The following is a 6,586-nucleotide window of genomic DNA, read 5'->3' as shown; positions in this document are numbered from 1 at the left end:
GTGTCTGTTGCTCTCGGCTGTTGTACAGCTGGCGACGTCAGTAACTTTAGGCTCATTTTGTAACTGATGACTGTAACTTGAGATTGTATGGACCCAGTAGACCGAGTGAATACACGTCGATCGGTTCACCATGTTGTTACCACTTTACATTACTGTTAGGAGATCAGCCATGTCTGAAAGTGAACTAGGTCTCTACATTTCTCAGGAGATTTCAGCATCCCTCTGTCTTTTTCAGGACCTGAGCCAGTACAGATGCAATACCGCCTCCACCTGTCTCACCAATGGCAGAGTCAAGACACTGGCTAGGTGAGTAACATGCTATCATTCTCTTTGAAAAGTAAGACTTGTCTATACCACTGATTAAATCAGACCCACAGTGTAAACATGTTCATACTGCTGATTCTTAATGAATATACGACTGTTTATGTATTTTAAAGTCCATATTTGTACTACTCAGTTTGTTGGTTATATAGTGTGTGTACATTGAATTCTTATCACACTTGGTTGTTTACACTTAATTTTCCTGCATTTACATTGCATGATATTCATACAGTATTTATATTTGCATATTCATATCTATCCTGATTATTGCACACATGACTATGAAGAACTTATATGATCTAAAGAAATTGGTCTATAACATTTTTGTCTGTCTCAGGACCAGAATTCCAGTCTAATCACCAATGATGGACCGGCACCTGCCTTTTCCTCTGCATTTGGCCTCATCAGTTATCAACCACATTATATCAACATCTTGAGGTATTATCCTGCACATGACAGACATATCTGTGTGATAACTGTGATCTTTTTGCATATTTCCCTCTAATCACTACCTTGTTTGCGCTTTACCGCCCTAGCAGGAGTTTTGTGATTCTAAAACACCTTTGTACATAGCTTGATGTTAGTGTGGGATTTTTTTTTTATTTTTATTTTTTTTTTTTTTTTTTTTTTTTTTTTTTTTTTTTAAATTGACATGTAAATGTATCATTTAAGATTTATTCATAAAGTCTTTTTTATTACTATTATTTAAATGGATGATTTGTGCATCTTTTATGTTCTGAAGTCCTTAGAATGCTTGAAAAACATTTCATAGTGAAAAGAGGAGCTGCTTGACATGTTTTTTCTTTTCATAGGGTTGGCAGAATCCTCCTCAGGCTGGAACCATACCTTTGCAGCCCCCCGAAAGCAAGAAATGGTAAGTCATGCGCATGATTTAAACAACAAAATGTTACAATGAGTTAAAATGATTCTGTTAACATTTATATTAATGATGGATTTCACTCTAGTTTACAATGCAGGTCTGTTGTAATGTGTTTCAAATTACCCTCAATAATACACTGAACAATTTTTGCATTTGTAAAAAGAAAAACAAGACTTTGTTAATGAAACCAAACAAATGTCCAGTGGTGAAGTAATACAGATACAATGTGAAAGACAGTTTGTGTAAAATTTTGCACTCAAGTTCCCACACAGTGTGACACTGAAAGTTACAAGTAGAATTCTTGAGACCTATATTATACAGTTTTATATTTTCTTGTAATTGCCATTCCACACATGTTAACATCTTAAAGTATGAGTTAAAATGGATATTTGGTCTGATTACATCTTAAGTCGTGCATATCGATGCATCAGGGAACAACCCAACGTGGGATTGATATATTGATATTTGGCAGATCTGAATTATTACAATTAAGAATACTTGTCATTGGGAACACCTTGCTGTCTCTGATTTGTTGCTATAAGGAAACTTACATTTTGATGTGTACGTGAGGAATTACTTTCGGTAACAACTTTTTATTTCAACTTTACCAACACAAAGCCTATAAATAGTAACAACTATCGGTTAACACCACAACACGGTAAAGTGTACAACCACAGCCTGTTTTTTATGCTGAGGGAAATGTGTGCCTTACTCCTAGATACCGTAGACATAATAACAATATAGGTGTTGTTTGTTTTTTTTTTGTTTTTTCTTTAAAAACACAAACTCGTGGCACTGTACCTGTGGCTGCTCAAAAATTTAGGCGTTCAACAATATTTTGAGCTTTGAAAGTGTATGTTCCAAATAAATTCCAATGGTTTGTAGTGTGTAAATCAACCTTTGTAGTAACCTGTAAAATAAATCTGACAGGGAGACAATTCATGGTTTTGTATGTGAAACAATTGCCACTTGTGTCAAAGAAATTGTATTTTTGGGAAAAGTCTGCAATCAAACACACTCAAACAAAGGAATCACTGTTTAAAAAGACACTGTAACAGGAAAGAAATTATTTGTCAACATCCAACCTCTTGTGTTGTGAAATTATAATGAGTCAAGAAACATACACCAATGAGGCACTAAAACTCTGGTCAAGCCAACTGTTTTCCCACAAGTGTGACCACTGAAGTGAGCAAGGATCAAAATTGCTACTCGTCCAGTGGCACACACTGGTGAATCTTGCAACACTGTAGTTACAGCTGTTTCAGCGATCTATTTATCTCTGACACAGATGTCCACAAAGCATCTTCTTCAATTCCTGTGGTCTTTGATCATTAAACCTTCTATGAGCTGCATCAATTGTTCAGTTTTGATCCACACACAGTCTCCAATACAAACTATTAGAAATCATCCTGTCGCACATAACACTCAACAGCACATATGTCTATTTCTACATATCGCAGAACTTGAATAGACCTCAAACAGATTTATTTTTCATGGTTTACAAAATTTGATTTACAAGCTACAAATGTTCTGGAATTATTTGATAAAATTACTTTACCTAAGCTCAAATCCATATCTTGAGCCTAATATTTGGGCAAGTCGGAGGGGCTCACAGACAGTCGGTCGACGCTAAGCATCGGCCGGGCTAAGTCGGGGGGCTAGTGGGAGGCTAGTGCGGGGGTCGGTTGTGGACTTAAGTCCAGGTTGTGCTAAGTCGGGGCGCTAAGTCGGGGCTAAGTCGGGGGCTAAGTCGGCGGGGCTAAGTCGGGGCTAAAGTCGGCGGGCTAAGTCGGGGGCTAAGTCGGGGCTAAGTCTCACGGGGGGCTAAGTCGGGCTAATCGAGGGGCTAAAGTCGAGGGGCGCTTAAGTCGGGGCTAAGTCATTCCATTCAGCCCAATGCCTGATGCCTCGGGGGGGGCGGCGGACTAGCCGCCCGGCGCGGCCTAGCTCCGGCTTGTGGGCAATGCCTGTGCCGGGGTGGCGTGGGCTGCGAGCTATGACCGCCGGGCGGCTAGCTCCGCTTGCCTGGGCCGCAATGCCTGTGCCCAGGGGGGGTCCGCGAGCTAGCCGCCGGTCGGCTAAGCTCCGCTTGCTTGGGCGCAATGGCTGTTGCCGGGTGGCAGGGGCGCGACGTCTAAGCCGCCGGGGCAGGCTAGTCCGCTGCTGGGGCAATGCCTGTGCCTGGGGGGGGCGCAGAGCTAGCCGCTCCGGCGGCTAGCTCGCTTGCTGGGCGCAATGCCTTGTGCCAGGGGGGGCGCGAGCTAGCCGCCGGGCGGCTAGCTCCGCTTGCTGGGCGCAATGCCTGTCCGCGGGGGGCGCGAGCTAGCCCGCCGGGCGGCTAGCTTCCGCTCTGCCTGGGCGCACTGCCTTGCCGGCGGGGGGCGCGAGTAGCCGCACAATACCGGGCCGGCCAGCTCCCGCTTGCTCGCGCGCAATGCCTGTGCCCGGAGCGCGGGCCGGTGCGAGCTAGCCCCGCCGGACGGTCTAGCTCCGCTTCTGCTGGGCGCAATGCCTGTGGCCGGGGGGGCGCGAGCTTAGCCGCCGGAGCGGCTCAGCTCCCTTTGCTGGGTCGCAAATGCCATGTGCTCGCGGGGGGGGGGCGCGAGCTAGCCTGCCGGGGCGGGCTTACCTCCGCTTGCTGGGCGCAATGCCTGTGCGGGGGGGGCGCGAGCTAGCCGCCGTTTTTGTTAGCATTAGCATTTTTTTTTTTTGATTCTTTATTGATGAAAAAACATGGACAAGCAGAACGTGGGGTGGGGGCTAGCTTGCTAGCATTAGCAGCTAGCATTAGCATTTTTTTTATTCGCTATTGGTGAAAAAAACATGGACAAGCAGAACACAGGGGGTGGGCGCTAGCTTGCTAGCATTAGCAGGTAGCAATAGCATTAGCATTTTTTTATTCGCTATTGGTAAAAAAAACGGACAAGCAGAACACAGGGGGTGGGCGCTAGCTTGCTAGCATTAGCAGCTAGCAATAGCATTAGCATTTTTTATTTGATTCTTTATTGGTGGAAAAAAAATGGACAAGCAGAACATGGGGTGGGGGCTAGGTTGTTAGCATTAGCAGTTAGCATTAGCATTTTTTTTTTTTTTATTCTTGGTAAAAAACTCAGAAAATCAGAACATGGGACTGTTGGTGGAAAGACTGTGGAGGGAAGACATTTATAACTTTTAATTGACATTTATTATATTTGATTTGTTACATTTAGAGTGGTGTGTGTGTCACCTGATGTCTCATGATGATGTCAGTCCAGTGTTCCCTCTCTTTTAGCTCTGTATTTGGTCTCCACCAGCTCCTGAGGGAAATCTGTCTCTTTAGCTTCTTATTGCTCCATATGTTCAGCAGCTGCTCTCGGACCGTGTCTGTCTGCTGTTTGCTGCTGAGGAGGTCGTGGACAGTGCATCATGTGCTGTGGTGCAGTGGATGGATGGGCATCGGTTGAGAAAACTAAGGTCATCACATGACTCACTATCACAGGGTGAGGAGCCCTGGAGTCAGTTTCACCTGTACCTCAAGTTCTATTAGTTAGTTTATGATAAGTTTATTGCGCTACAGTGACAGTGGTATTACAAGATGAGACGGACAGTTCAGGACATCTAGCACCAGTTACACAGTGAACCTGTCTGCAGTTACTTACATCTGCCCCATTAACCCCATTACTGTTCTGTTCAAAGAAATGCATTTTATTAAGTGTTGCTGTATATTGGGTAAACTTTAAATAAAGGGCGGATTTGTTTTAGCACTTGTGTCCTTGAGTTCTGTTTTTAATTCATATATATGTATTAGGTGAACCTGGATGAAACTAATGCAGTATAATGGAACAGGCCTGCAGTAAATCCTCCTTCATGAGGATTATAATGTTCAGTATTTACTGAATCTGTTTGAGAAGTGTTGTTTTATTTTAATGGTCATTGTGGAGGCTGTGATTGTTGTTGTGGTAATGTTTAAGTTGCAGATCAACTTCTGTAAGTGCATGTACGAGTGTGTATACATGTCTTGCTGTGGTTGGGACAAATCTGGGTTTGAAACCATCAATGTGAGGTTATTGTGGCCAGTCGTGACAGCTTCAAAAGGCTTTTTGAGGGACAGCTGCAGTGACTGAGGTCAGAGTCAGGATGAGTCTCTACGACATGAATGAAGCTGAAAGTAACGTCCTTTGTGCAGATTGAAACGAGAGGAGTGAAGTACAAGCACCAAGCAGCAGGAACATTCAAAATTTCTCCAGGAATTTTCTTGTACTTTTAATGTCATCCTCTACCGGCGCAATCTTCCTTGATTGTGTTATCAGTTCTGCTCTTTCTTGTTCAACTTTTTGCATGATATAAAAATATTCTCAACTGAGTGCAGCACAGTCACCTGGGTAACGTGTGTTTTGTCTGTATGCTAATCAGGCTGCGCAGACTCCGTGACGTGACGGGATCCTCAGCAAACGTCATAAGAAACCACACATGTATTCAAGACTAATAACAGTCCTAATTGTGATGGGATATTGAATAGCCTATGAGGTAGACCCATGTAAATTAGCCTATAAGTGATCTCGGAGGTATTACTTATTATTATAGTATACAATACAGTATATGGAAAAGTCACTTTGCAACACAAATCTGTATAGTTTTTTCTTTTTCTTTTCTTTCCAGTATTAGCAGTGAATACATTTCTCTTGCAAGAACAATTTTTACATTCTTTACAAGCTTTACATGTGAACCATCCCCTGTGGTCTATGTTCATATTTTTTTAATTCAATGTAAAGCAGTTTGTAAAGTGTTTTGAAATGGGCTTTAAATATACATTTATTATTAATATTATTTATTTATTCATCCTTAATTTTTTCCTTTCAAATGTGTAGTTTCCAAAGATACAGCTTTGTCGGTGCGCACTTCAGCCTGGGAGACTGACAGTAAGTAACAAGTCAGAGGCACTGTTAAACACAGACGCTGTTATTATTGTGAGTCCAGTTCATTACAGAGAAGACAGGAGGGTTTGACAAGAAACCTTTAAAGTTAGGAGTTTCTTCTTTGTGGTGAATTTTGAATAGTCATTCTGAGCTGCCAATTGCAGACAAACTCACGTACACTTGACATGCAAGGACTCTACTACTACTTTAGTCCAGACTGACACACATACACATAACACAATATAAGCAAGAAGAATTTAACATCTACATCTCACAAGTGAAGGATAATCCTTAATAATGATAATAAAATATAAGTTAAACATTGATTTTGCTTGGTGTTGAGCTCTGCTAGCATAAATGCTGTAACATTCATATTTTACTTTCAGACTTTTAAGATATTTTGTGTTTGTTCTTTCTTTTTTTTTTTTAGCTTGCTCCTCAAACAGACTCATATAAGATGAGTAGAAGAACTCACCCTGAGCAGCCACCC

General features: G+C 42.3%; 1 long non-coding RNA gene across 1 annotated transcript; it reads left to right on the top strand.

Moving 5' to 3' along the window:
- The first annotated feature begins 238 nt into the window (after positions 1-238).
- On the top strand, positions 239-1,182 carry LOC111233390. Its single transcript, XR_002665603.1, has 3 exons — positions 239-306; positions 659-759; positions 1,134-1,182. It is a non-coding gene; the product is annotated as an uncharacterized LOC111233390 (long non-coding RNA).
- Positions 1,183-6,586: the final 5,404 nt, after the last annotated feature.

This window comes from Seriola dumerili, unplaced genomic scaffold (genome assembly GCF_002260705.1).
Source record: "Seriola dumerili isolate Sdu_G_001 unplaced genomic scaffold, Sdu_1.0 BDQW01000391.1, whole genome shotgun sequence".
Taxonomy (NCBI): domain Eukaryota; kingdom Metazoa; phylum Chordata; class Actinopteri; order Carangiformes; family Carangidae; genus Seriola; species Seriola dumerili.
Note: the sequence above shows the minus strand (reverse complement) of the source record. Positions and strands in the feature narration are given on the sequence as shown.